The following is a 13,006-nucleotide window of genomic DNA, read 5'->3' as shown; positions in this document are numbered from 1 at the left end:
GGACTCACAGGGCTGAATTTAGGATTTGCCACACGGTGGGTCCGTGCCACTCCTCCCAGTCCCGTATCCTGCCTCCAGAAGTGGACAAGACCTGATGCTTCTAGGCAGTGGTTTCTCAACTGTGCTCTGTGGGCCGCCACTGGAATGAAACCTCACTGAGAAAGCTGCAGCGTGGGGGTCACAAAGTCAGACTGCTCTCTTGTGCAAAGCCACCTGCGTAATGGAAGTAATGGAGAACCGTTGGCTGAGAGGAAGCCAAAACTACTCTGGTAATTGGAGCAGGGCTGTGCATGGGAAAACGGCCTGTGGGGAGTGAGGAATTATACCAGCTGATGAGCTGAAAGAGTCTCCACCATCCTTCCCCTAGTTCTTGAAATTTTTCATCATATGTAAATACCGCCCAGACCCCTACCCAGCTTTGCTGCTCACCTCCCAACCTTCATAATCCCAATTAAGGTGCAGCTGCTACAATAATAGAGGGAAACTCACTTACAGGATTATTCTGATTATGGGTTTCCAGAGGCTCCCAGTCAGAGATCAGGGCTCTCGCAATGCGAGGTGCTGTGTGCACAAGTAAAACGACGACAGTTCCTGCCCCAGGCTGTTCCCAGTTGAGGATTACAACAAGGCAGATAAACCGACAAACAGGTGAGGCAGGATGAGGAGATGAACGGTAAAGACACGAACGGAACAAGTGGTCATTGCAGTCATAGCTTCCCTCTCGTTTTGCTCAGCAACGTGCAACTGATGTGACGACCGTATCGCTCTTCTCCCCACCGGGGGCTGCTGGGATTTTCAAAGACGCCTAAGGATGTTAAAAACCCAAATCCCATCAGAAGTCAACGAGAGCTGGGTACCTAAACCCCTTCAGTTCCTTTGAAAAGCCAAGCTTGTGGCTTTCACCGGAACACCTAAAGGCAAAGTGATACAGGTCAGCCATGCACCATGCTAAAGAGCTTATAAAATTCTGGTGAGAATTTTACAGACCTGACTGCTGACACCCGCACCAACACATCCTGTTTATAGGATCAATTCATTCCAACAGCATCCCAAGGACATATTTCACTGCTAAAGTGAAGTCACGGCTGTCAGGTATCCATCTGAGGTAGATGGTAGATACGATAGACCTACAGAGGTAGATACAATATATCCAATATTTCCCCAGAGACATCAGTTACCCATCAGAGGTAGATACAGAAAACCATGTATTTACCTAGCACACTGTTCCTCAGAGAATGTTCAGGATTTAATGTCTTGTGCCTGCTTATCTCAGGCCAAGTGATGTTACTCTGGAACTTGAAACTGAGCCGTATCCTTCATCCGTCTCATAGTGACTGCTGGGTATCATATTGTAGACAGGGCTGGTAGCACTGCCTATTATAATGTTGGCTGACATTTCTTATTATCAGACCTATATTCAGTTGCTCATAACTTTGCCAAACTGGAACCCTTGGGGCTGAAAGTTTCCATGCCGGGTGTCTGCCTCAGGCTGAATTAAAAAAAAAAATTCAGACACAACAGTTTAGCCATTTCAAAGATGGCAGCTAGGAAAAAATACATTGTTTTGCCCACGTTAAAATTTGCAGGCAGCCTTTTCTTTGAGAAGCTCTAGTGCCTTTTGAGTAAGAACTTGAAAATCTGCCAAGGTGGCCTTTGTGACATAAAAATCTGCCCAAATTTGTCCAAGAGATAAGATAATAAGACAATAAAAAAAATCACAGTTTGCACATACTCGGTAAAGACTGCTTAGCCTTTAGCAGCTAAATCCCCCAAAGACTCCATTGACACTGGCCAGACTGGGGCTGTCTGGGAACAAGTATGGGACAAGGGGATGGAAGGGAGGGAGGGGCCGACTCTGCCTGGATGAGGAGCCCAGGGATGGAGATTGGGACTGGGAATTGGGAGTCGGTTGGGACAAGAAATGTGAGCTGGAGATGGGTGACTGGAGACCAGATGAGGAGCTGGGAAGGAAGAAACTGAGACTAGGAGTGAGGGGAATTGGGATGGGATGGTAAATCTGGAGGAAAGAGTGGGACGAGAAGCCAGAGGGCTGGACACCAGGATGGGCTAGGTGAGGAGAATGGGACTGGGGACAAGCAGGCATGGATGGGAAAGAGACAGGACTGGGAGAAGGTCAGGTGGGAGGGGAGAGGCAGAATGAATCACCCTTAGGAGCATGGAGTCGGGAGGTGGAGTGGGGGAGCGATTGCAGAAAGAGAGGTTGGCCTCATAACTAGGAGCTCAACTGCCTTAACCTAGCTGCCTAAACTAAGCTGTTTGCAGGTGGCCACTAACTCGGTGTCCCTCATTTTCTTGGTGTTTTACTTGAGACCCGGAGGGATCTGCATAGATGGTGAGCACCCACAGCCAGCTCTGAGCACAAAGCGCTCTCTAAGGCAAAGCATTCTCAAAAATCAGGTCCTAAGACTCTAAAATTGGACACCCTAAAGTAGTGGATACTTTTGACCTTCATCTCTTTCTCTCGGTTTCCGATGTGTAAAATGAGGAGAGCACCACCCCCTCATTTCACAAGGGTTTTGTGAAAAATAAATCCATTCATCGTTGTGAAGCAGTCACACACTAGCAACGAACACCACAGAAAAGCACAAGGAAATTAATAATTCTGTTTTCACAGCAAGGTTTGAACAGTGTACCGTAAATAAGGCCTTGGACCACACACTGAACAATGAGTAGAAAACAAAAACATTGAATAACTGCTCATTAAGTGAATACCGCCCATGAGGCACGCTGTGGAAAAAACCCAGTATGGGCTCATCTAATTAAATACCCTATCATAATGCATACGCACTATTGAGACAGAGTTAAGGTTGTATGCGCAACCTTAATTCTAGCATTTGCTAACTTCTGAGTGCTTGACTTTGCATCCATAATAATGTTGTTTACCTCAGAGTTGTGTGTGAGATTAGCTAGAGTGCTTACGTTACCACCGCCCTGCCACACAGCCAAGCACCACGATACATTTCTCCTGAGTGGTGCAGATTAGTCTCTCTGTATCCCAAGCACAGACTCTCCTTCACCGCAATGAAACGCACCACAGACAACCTCTGCTCTCCATGAAACCGACTGGAGTGTCGAGTTCCCCAGCCTAACTACATGGCTGGCTCCTAAGACTCTTAGCCAGGTCTGATTTTCAGCCATTCTTTTCACTACATTCTCTCATAACATATGTCCTCCTCTTCAACTCAGAATAACTCAGAATAACTCAGAATAACTCCAGCTCAGCATGGTGATTCCAAAGAGAAGTGATGACGGCCCCAAGCAATTTTCCCCCTCCTCTTTTCTACCCCAACGTATACCACTCCCTTCTCACCCATGTCTATGGCAGCTACCATAGCAGTGGGCACCTTAGAAACACCTCCAAAAGATGTTGATGCAGTCATTTTCTGTAAGTGAAGGGATTACCATCAGATAACTGGCTGGTCACCATCATCAAATTAAATGGTGAACGTACACCCCAAATCCCACAGAACAGGAGCCGACATCAATATAATCACCACCATATTAGGAGCTAATTGGCCCCACTCAATAGCTCTCTCAGCAGATGTGTCCATGACTGAAGGGCCATGGAAGCTGAATGATTCTTTCACTCTCAAGAGATGGTATCTGCTAGGCCGGAGTGAAAGTCCATCGGCAAGAGAGCACACTTGCATTGCTGTCATCCTGCTGCACCTTATAAAGTGTACGGCATGCAAAATAAAATGCCATGTGCTTATAAGCATCAAATAATACATACCATCCACTGTGTGGGTAAATAAAGGTATTGTGCCACAAAGAGATGAAATCTGACAGCAAATTTTTGGATCTGTTTTTCAGCTGGAAACTTTTCTAGTTTTGACAAAAAGTTCACATTTCCCCACTGAAAGATGCTTTCCTTTGTAAATTTCCACTTAATCAAAAACTTGATTTGCATTTTCGACCAACCTTCGTACTGGGGTATTTTTCAGCCTATCCTAAGTATTAACAAGATACTGAGAAATCCCATGGTAAGATCACAATCCCATGGTGGCGTGGTAAGCCTAGGAGTGATCACAGTATTCTGACATTTCTAGCTGCCTCCTAACTGTGCAGTTCGTGCCAACACCGTTTCACTCTATGCCACATCTGTTAATAGTCTTCTCATGGATATATATATATATATAAGAGTGTTCCCAACATTTCTCCCTTTGCCCATGAACTGGGCAAACCAAACCGCACAGCGAGCCATCGCACCCATGAAAAAGGGAGCACCTTTCCAATTACTCAGCTACACCCATTGTGATCGCTCAGGGAACATTAACAGACTTCAAATGTCTCTCTCACCCCCCCCCCCATTCTGTCCTCACCTGGAAAAATAGTTGTTGCAGCAAGTGGAGGGGAGGTTGGAGATAATTCCATTGGTGGAAAACAAATTAGGGCCTTACAAACTGATGGGGATAAACAAGATCTGACTGTATGTGATTGAGAGCTAACAATGTCGTTTACCAAATGTTAATTGAATACACAGTGGCTGTTAGCGACTGTGGGGATCAACTTAATTTTAAATTAAATAAGCAATAAATGCTTAACTGAACTTCTATTAAATTTCACCTAGTATGTGAAGTATGTGGGGCTTTTAATTGACATTAAACAAGATAGTTACACCGAGTCAGTTGATATTTTATTACCTTGAGATAAATGGCCTTATTAAATCTAAACTGACTATTTCCATTCGAGGCGGAATCGCACACGGCTCCACTAATGTTTGTCTAGGCTCAAAGGAGGCGTGCTAAACAGATTTATTTGGGTGGAGAGGGTGAAAACAGTCAACAGTACTGGATTCACAGCCCCATCTGGAGATGGAAAGCCATTTATTCGCAGAACAGGTATTATCCATCTATCTAGGGAGTTCTATCCCCCCCCCCCATTGCTATGGTCTCTGAATGCTGCACAATCATGAATGGATTTATCCTTAACACTGCTGAGAGGTAGGGAAGAATTATTCCCATTTTACAAATGGGAAACTGAGGCCCGGGGAAGATTAAGTGATTTGACCAAGGCCTGTGATATACAGGAGGTCAGACTAGAAGATCTGGTGGTCCCTTTTGGCCATAAACTCTGATACACAGGAAGTCTGGAGCCGGGCCAGGTACTGAACATCTCAAGTGCAGCCCAGTGTCCATTCCACTAGACCAAGCAGTGACGACATAACACCCCGCTCTTGCTGCAGCACCAACATGCCCCAGGTCTGTATGGGAAGTTCTCACTGACAACTTCCCTAATTCCATCTCCCCCTCTTCTCTAGCAGTGTCTTTCCCCGCTCTTCCACCTCTCCTCCTAAAGCCTGATGGGATTGGAAACAAAAGTGCCAGTAAGGACGGAGGACGTACCTATCCTGAGGCCTCATTCCCCATGTGCCCCCTGAACCCTATGAAATGCTAATGGCTTGTGGCTACCATTGATCTAGGCTATTGTCAAAGCCCTGACATAGTGGTAGGAGGCCTTCCACTTCCTATCACCGCCTGCTTATTCCAAACACCTAGACACTAACTTACGTAAACAGTCTTCAGATATGTTAAGGGCTGTTATAAAGTATACTGCAATCGATTGTTCCTCTCCTGCCTCCAGTGGACACAGAGAAGTAATGGGCTTAATCTGCAGCAAGAGAGATTTAGGTTAATTAGGGTAAACTTTTTAATTCTAAGGGTAGTTAAGCTCTGGAACAGGCTCCCAAGGGAGCTTGTAGAATCTCTGTCACTGGAGTTTTTTAAGAACAGGACGAACACCCATCAGGGATGGTCTAGGGCAGGGGTAGGCAACCTATGGCACGTGTGCCGAAAGCGGCACACAAGCTGATTTTCAGTGGCACTCACGCTGCCCGGGTCCTGGCCACCGGTCCGGGGGGCTCTGCAAGCTTCTTAAACATTTTAAAAACCTTATTTACTTTACATACAACAATAGTTTAGTTATATACTATAGACTTATAGAAAGAGACCTTCTAAAAACGTTAAAATGTATAACTGGCACGCGAAACCTTAAATTAGAGTGAATAAATGAAGACTCGGCACACCACTTCTAAAAGGTTGCCAACCCCTGATATAGGGTTACTTGGTCCTGCTCCGCGCAGGGGGCTGAATTTGATGACTTCTCATCATTTCTATCCCTACATTGTATGAATTGATGATTCAGAGACTAACACCACTGACCTTTTTGAAAATGACATGAATCTGAAATATGAAATTTCACACCCAAATGCAATTTCATAAATAAACAGTATAAATGGTAATGTTTTCTACAAAGTTTTATATACAAAATCAAGCTAGAGGTGGATACAACTCCCCGGACTATGGAGATAACTTTGGGAAGGAACCACATTGTTTACATCAGGCATCTCTACGTCTATAACAATCTCTTGCTCTCGTTCTGGCTTGCAACGAGTGAGTGATGTTGCCCTCTAGCAGCTAACTCACAGAGAAGATAAAGGACTTGGTACTATTGCTAGTTTAGGAAACGCATATTAGCTCAAGTGGCAGGATCATGCATTTTAGGAACAACCAGCTTCTAGTCCTGGCTCCCAAGTTGTTGTGAATCACTTACACGGTAACAGCATCTGTTTGTATGAGCAGACGGCTACAGCCTGCCCAAGACACTGCATGCAAAGGATCAAACAGAACAATGTAAACTAATTAAACCAATAGGACTGGCAACAGGAAACAGTCATAAAAACTGGACCAACCATGAGCATTTTAAAGATACCATGAAAGGAAAAAAACAGACACTTTTTGAAATAGAGAGAAAGCGATTAACATCCATCTGTGGCAAATTCCATGCCCTGCAGTCCATTCACAGCCAACAGCCACCCTGCACACCAGCCTGTGACAACTGATGGGTGCCACCACACCACCAATGAGAAATCACTATTTTAAATGGTTCCTTCTGGCCTGAAGAGCTATGAACCTATGGGGGAAACTGGCCTGACTGGAGTCAGTGATACTCAGCAGTCTGTATCTTTTCTAAGAAAAGGTTATCAGCAGCTCACAACTCCTCTGATGTTTGTTTTCCTTTCTTGAGCATATTACAAGGCTTTGGGAGCATTTATGAGTGACTCATGCATATGACAGAGTCAGCCTCAGATCCCAACAACAGATACCGACAATCTTTTTTTTTACTTAAAATAATGACTTTCGCGCCACTGATCGAAACTAACTCTCCTTGGGATTAAGGCAGAATCTTAGCTTGAGTGTCTTTGCCATTAATCCTAATCATTGTGATTAGGTGCGGGCGATGTTTTTTTCATATCTGGATTAGCAGCATTACCACCCTATCTATCTTCCTGTACCCAAAAGCACAGGGAGAAGAAACTGCTAAGCGTTATACTGACCTAACCCAATTTCTTAGACGGGCATAAACTGTCAGAAGCTTCTGAGATTTCATGGGGTTTTTTTGGTCTGTGGGTTTTTTTATTTGACTTGTTATTTTCTTTTCTCTGTTTTTCTTTCTCACAAAACTAAAAAAAAAAAAAGTCAGGATTCACTAACATTCCCTTCGGCAAGTTCCAGTCTGCGTGCAGCTCCCTGAGCATGAAAGCAACTGCCATGTTTCCTTTCCAATCCTTGGTCCAGGACCAGTGCTTAGAAAGGCTCTTGAAGTATTTGTACTACTCTATCAGAGTCCAAGAAAGTGATGGGATACTGGACCTTAAAAGCATGGATGAATGGAAAGGAAGTGACTATTTCACTGTTGTCATCGTGTCACTATGTTCTTACTCTAAAACCTCTTAAGGGATCCCTACAACATTAATTTGAGCTTCCCTTGCCCAGAGAATCTTAACACAGGCGCTGGACTAGCCGTTTCAGACATCACAGCAGCTGGTACACTCTAAAGTGATTCTGAAGGCCAAATGAAGTTGAGAAAAATAATAGGACTAATACTGAAGTTAAATGCTTTCACAGGAATGCCAGACCGTACCAGACCCACGCTCTTCCTAATCCAGGATTAGTCTCCAACACTGGGCAGCACCAGATGCCACAAAGAAATCCTGAAAGAACCGTCCTGATCTCTAGTAGTTAGGGATCAGTTTAAACCAGTGGTTCTCAAACTTTTCTATTGGTGATCTCTTTCGCACAGCAAGCCTCTGAGTGCAGCCACCCTTATACACTAAAAATATCCCTTTTTTAAATATTTAACATTATTATAAATGATGGAGGTGAAGTGGAGTTTGGGGGTGGAAGCTGACAGCTCGTGAACCCTCCTCCCCCATGTAATAACCTCGTGATCTCCTCAGGGGTTGAGATCCCCAGTTTGAGACGCCCTGGTTTAAACCATGAGGCATAAGGTTTAATTGCTAGTAAACTCTTATAATGCTGGATATTCTTGTTAGCCATATAAATGTCTGACCCCTTTCTGAATGTTGCCGAATTCTTGGCCTCAACATCATCTCGTGGCAATGAGTTCCAGAGTCTAATTACAAACTGTATGAAAAGTATTTCCTTTTATCTATTTTAAATTAGCTGCCTTTCAATTTCCCCTTGTTCTTCTATTGAGACATAGAGAACAGTCACACCCGATACCTCAATTCTCCAGACTATTTATTATTTATATACTTTTATCCTGTCCCTTATTTGGGGTTGTTTACTTTAGAAAGGAGGCAGTCTCTTTAATCTCTCTTCATATGAGTTTTTCCAGGCCCCTAATTATTTTAGTTAGTCTTCTCTGAACTTTTAATTTCTACACTATGCTTCACTAGGTTATTGCAGCGCCTTCTGATGGAAAAATGGGAACTGCTTAGATCAACAGCATTGTGGGACTCGCAGCAGGAATCACACATAATCAGACAAAAGGAACTTGCCTAAAGTTTGGGACAAACCACGAGATTAGACTTATGAACTTGAAAGAATGATTTTAATAAACAAGGTGACACCTATGCTTGGCAATCAAATGATGGGGCACCCGATGCCTGACCAGTATCATAAGTTATAATTAATAATAAATAAACCCTGATGACTGCTTTATTTGTAGAAGTTCTTCAATTCCGATGGGATTTTGGCAATCAGTATTTCACATGCCGCTAGAGGCAGAGATAAAGGGAATTAATCTTCAGTCTTTATTCATGTTGTATAGTACTTACTCACTTGCATATCCTTAGACTGAACTTTTTACAGGATAAATACTGTGCAGCATAAGGGATGCAGAACTGGGCCAGAATTTACACTATTTGAAGACTTGAATTTCAAGCTTTCATAAATTATACAACACAGGGTCCTAACTACCGAAGTTCAAGACAACAGCCATTTAAATATCATACTCAAAGTGGGGCCAAAGAGAGACCCGAAGCTACTCAGAGAATGACGGGATTTGGAGATGTCATCTGCCTTGCAATCTGCCACAAACAGGCAAATGGTCATATCACCACTTGGGAAACTGGCCTTTCCAGACTTAGCCAGAATTTGAGAGGGGTTTCAAATGTGAAAATAGCCACTGCAAGTCGCAGACAGCACAGTAATATAGTTGTAAGCCTTGGAAATGTTGTGGCTAGAGGAAGGTACTGGACAGACAGATCTGAAGGCAAATCTTTGCAGCACAAGCTTACCCTGCCATGTTCTTCAACCACATTCTGAAGGGAAAATTTCTCTGGGCAAGAGAATTCAAGTCTTCATTGCCAGTTCATTCCTAGGTGTTTCAGCCAAGACAGCTAATGAGGGTGCTAGCCAATGCCAACCATAATAGATGGTTAACATTTGCATGATGAAAGGCACTAATATTCAGTGACATGGAGAAACCTGGAAAGCAATAATGCTGATGTAGACAGGAGTGCCAGTGGACAGGAATGCACGTAGGAGTTTGCATGTGACTGGCCCATTGCAGTTTGGGGTTGTTTACAAAGCAGCATCAGTGAGATACAGCCCCTCTATATACAGCTCTGGAACACTGTGTTCAATTCTGAGCAACATGTGATCGAAAGACATTAACAAACTGAATGGACCTCAGACAAAGGCAGAAAAGAGGATGAAGAGGCCAGTGGGTATAGGACTGATTCACAAGAAGCTAAGTGGAGCATTTGCTGAGTTTATAGACAACTGAAGTGGCAGAGATATAAGACCAGTCTACAAATAGCAGAAGGAAGTTAATGTCTACGGGTCTGTCTACTCTGGGAAGGTTGAGTACTTTTCCCACGGGAACTGGGAACATAGGAACTGCCAGACTGGATCAGACCAGTGGTCCATCTAATCTGGTAACTGGTCACCAACAGCAGCCAGTACCAGCTGATTTCGAGAAAGGCGCAAGAAACCCTGCAGAAAACAACTCAGCGAAGTTTATTTCCAACTCCCAGTAGTTAGACATTGGCTTAACCCCCAAATGACAGGCCAGAAGGGAGCACTAGAAAGAATAGGCGGCAGGAATTTCTACAACACTGATGTGAGCAGTTAGAGGACACAATGGTAAGGACTAATGCTCTGCCTAGGCTAGAATTCCCACCAGCGGCACTGCGCCTGTGCTAGCCAGCTGCGAGTACAGGGCAAACTGAAAATACAGCACCGGGGAGGAACAGTCAGGGCAATACAACAGGAATGAGAGGGTGAAACTAAAAGGGGAAAACCAGGCTGACTATCAGAGAAAGCTTCCTGATAATAAGGCCTCATTGTGCTGTGTAATAATCACAGAAACATAGAGGTCACCTACTTCATCCCCACTCCTGGTCCTGAGGCAGAATTAAATATACCTATCCCTGACAGGTGACTTTCCACCGTAGATATAGGGCATGGGTAGGCAACCTGTGGCACGTGAGCTGATTTTCAGTAGCACTCACACTGCCCAGATCCTGGCCACTGGTCCGGGGGGGCTCTGCATTTTAATTTAATTTTAAATGAAGCTTTTTAAACATTTTAAAAACCTTATTTACTTTACATACAACAACAGTTTAGTTATATATTATAGACTTACAGAAAAACCTTCTAAAAACGTTAAAATGTATGACTGGCATGCAAAACCTTACATTAGAGTGAATAAATGAAGACTCGGCACACCACTGCTGAAAGGTTGCTAACCTCTGATATAGAGGGTCAGTTGCGTAGTCCAGCATGGAACAAAGTATTCTGACTTTGAAGCCAGACTAGCACCCTTAAGCAAAGCCAGCACACCTTACAAAAGAAAGATATCAAAAGCCGGCCCATCCTAGAAGTGGGTGAAAGGTAAATGGGCAAAATCCAGCCTACCAGGGAGTGGAAATAAAAAGAATAATCTAACGCTTATTTAGTAAAACTGAGCAAGGCCAATTTATTTCATGGTAAAATGCAGCAGCCAGAGCAATTACTGAATTAGTTTTCCCTATCAACACCTCCCACTCACAAACAAAGCCCCGGGGGGTGCCGAGATTTCTCCTGAACAATAATGAGAATGAAATCTGTCAATTTGAATGAAAATAAACTGGGTGCCGGTAATTGTGTGGGAAATTTCTGGTGTGCTTACCCGCCTGGGAAGGGCCTACCCAACCTTGCATGCAAAAGTGTGCCAGGACCTAACACACCTATTCTTATTTCTACAATGACTGGGGTCCCATTCTACAAGGCACCATTCCAATCCCTTCCCTGAAGAATTTACCGTCCCATAATTCAGGAGCAGGACGGAGGAGACCAGGGAAGCAATATTTAATAGAAAAGATAGCAGGACAACTCCCTTAAACCAAAGTAATCAGTGTCTCAACGCATTCCTGTCCCCTCAGCTCTGCGGCCCACCCTGTGAAGTGAAGCCTGTTCTGTTGCATCCAGAGCGCAGGATGTCATACCTAAGCACCAAGTGGTGTCCTGCAAAGACCCCAGCGGAGAGGGGCACACCAGCCAGAAATGAGAGATCAGACCCAGCTGCTCTGCGGCTCTAGTCCCCAACTGTTGGAGAGAGAAGCAACTGGAGGTCAGTTGCCCTCCTCCCTGGGCAAAGGCAGTGGGGAAGCATCCGCCTGCCCCCCTGAATCACCTCCGGCCCCCCGGCCCCTGGGGCAGTGGCTTGCACTGTGTCCTTACCGCCAGATCTGCACCCCCCAGCCTGCCCCCCTCCAAGACAGCCCCTTGGAGGAAGGGGGGGGCAATGGTCCCCGGAATGCACCAGGAGGCTCCCAAACAGCATGAGGGGCTGGGACCCCCAAGTGCCGGGGAAGTTTCCTGGGTCCCTCCCCCCCCTCGCCATTCGCCCCCTGCCCAGCCTGAGACACCCACCCGCCCCCCGCAATCTGCTCCCTGCTTCTCCACCCCCGCCCGGCACTGCAGCCCGGAGATCCCCGCCGGGGCCTCTCCTCCCGCCCCAGCCGGGCCAGCAGCACCCGGCCCGGGCGAGGGAGGAGGAGCCGCCGCCGCCGCCGCCGCCCCCGGGCCACATGCAGCGCGCGCCGCCCCGCCGGGGGCTCCAGCTGCGGCACAGCTGGGGCGGGGGAGGGGCGGGGGGTAAGTTATTCTTTGCAACCCTACCTCGGGGGGAGGCGGCGGCGAGCGCGGCGGCGGCAGCGGCGGCGGGAGGGCGGAGGCGGCGGCGGGGGGCGGTGCCGGGGCTGCATCAGCGCCGAGTCCCCTCCCCGGCCCCGGAGTGTCCCCGGCCGCCCTCGCCGCGGCTCCGGCACGGGCTGCCCGCCCCGTGCCCCGCTCTCCAGCTGCCTCCTGCCCCCCTCCCCGTCCTATTCCCCCAGCCTGCCCATCCTCCCCCCCCCCGCTGCCCTGGCAGAGCCCCCATCCCGCCCCCCAATCCCTCTTCTCCCCCCCGCCCTATTCCCCCAGCCTGCCCATCCTCCGCCCCCCCCCCGCTGCCCTGGCAGAGCCCCCATCCCGCCCCCCAATCCCTCTTCTCCCCCCCGCCCTATTCCCCCAGCCTGTCCTTACCCCCATCCCCCCTCTACCCAGCACCCTGCCCCCCATCTTCCCCCCAAACCCCCTTCTCCCCCAGCCTGCCCTTACCCCATCCCCCTCTACCCAGCACCCTGCCCCCATCCTCCCCCCAAACCCCCTTCCCCCCAGCCTGCCCTTACCCTCATACCCCACCCCCCTCT

General features: G+C 46.8%; 1 protein-coding gene across 3 annotated transcripts in view; it reads right to left on the bottom strand.

The window, feature by feature from the left end:
• LOC123377191 (LIM domain containing preferred translocation partner in lipoma) overlaps positions 1-13,006 on the bottom strand; it is a 498,276-nt gene that overhangs the window by 408,059 nt on the left and 77,211 nt on the right. The window contains exon 1 of one of the 3 annotated variants that reach the window (XM_045029746.1): positions 12,435-12,480. The exons of the other annotated variants lie outside the window; for them this stretch is intronic. The gene's annotated coding sequence lies outside the window, so the exon portion shown is untranslated. Of the gene's footprint in view, positions 1-12,434; positions 12,481-13,006 lie in introns of those variants that run through there. 3 annotated transcript variants of the gene reach the window in all.

This window comes from Mauremys mutica, chromosome 9, assembly GCF_020497125.1.
Source record: "Mauremys mutica isolate MM-2020 ecotype Southern chromosome 9, ASM2049712v1, whole genome shotgun sequence".
NCBI lineage: Eukaryota > Metazoa > Chordata > Testudines > Geoemydidae > Mauremys > Mauremys mutica.
Note: the sequence above shows the minus strand (reverse complement) of the source record. Positions and strands in the feature narration are given on the sequence as shown.